The sequence below is a fragment of the Frankliniella occidentalis genome, unplaced genomic scaffold, assembly GCF_000697945.3.
Source record: "Frankliniella occidentalis isolate FOCC.00 unplaced genomic scaffold, Focc_3.1 Scaffold145, whole genome shotgun sequence".
Lineage (NCBI taxonomy): Eukaryota > Metazoa > Arthropoda > Insecta > Thysanoptera > Thripidae > Frankliniella > Frankliniella occidentalis.
The window spans coordinates 175,836-176,796 of NW_026267272.1; positions in this window are offsets into that span (position 1 = coordinate 175,836).

The window sequence follows — 961 nt, forward strand, 5'->3', positions numbered from 1 at the left end:
TCTCTGCCCCGGTCCACGAAGTAGTGCATGTCGTAGTCGCCGCTCCGCCCGCCGCCCATGTCCGCCGTGCCCAGCGGCGCACCCGGGGCGGCCCAGCTATCCTGGCCGCCGCCGGCAGGATGGGTGGCGCTGTCCGTCGCCTCGGTGGACGCCAGGCCGGCCGCGTCCTGCGGGTAGTCGACGGCGACGTCCACGGCGTCCTGGGCCACCAGAACGGAACACGGTCGTAAAGTCCAGCGCGCGGTCGCATCGGATGTGGGGATAAGGGGTAGGGTGGGGGACCACGCGAGGCGAGAGGGGCTGTCATTCGGAAGGAGATAAACAGGACAAGTTGACATGTGGGGGAGGGGCCGGAGCAAGGCGTGGGAGTGGGGTCGTCAGAGAACGACCCCGTCGGAGCGCGGGCGGGCCGTTGCCACCATCCAACCATCACTCAGATGAAACACTCGTTGCGCCGCAGGGAAAACTCGTTGAACTTCAGGCGTGCAGCAAAATGTAGCAATGGTTGAGTAATTGGTTTTTGTCCGTTAGTTAAAATTCAACGTGAGCATTTCAAGAACATTTCACACCCTCAATGAGGTTTTCGGCAAGTTTCGGTAAGGTTTTGGTTTTGTGGTGACTTACCTCGGCGTTGGCCTCTGCCTCCTCCTCGAGGCGCTCCTGGGTCTCGAGCTCGCTGAAGACGAGGGTGAGGTTGTCCTTGCCGCGGGTGAGCAGGCGGTGGCACGGCAGGCCGCGCAGACACTGGCCGTCCTCGTCCAGCTCGGCCTCCATGACGAAGGGCGGCGCGAGGGCCGTCACGATCCGGAACACGGAGCGCGCCCGGACGGACAGCCCCGGCACCACCAGGTCGCCGCCGGGCCACACGATGGTGTCCAGGTCCACGACGCGGCCCAGGATGCGGCCGACGCCCCGCCACATGCCGCGCACCGCCTCTCCTGCAACAACGAGCACGCCGAGC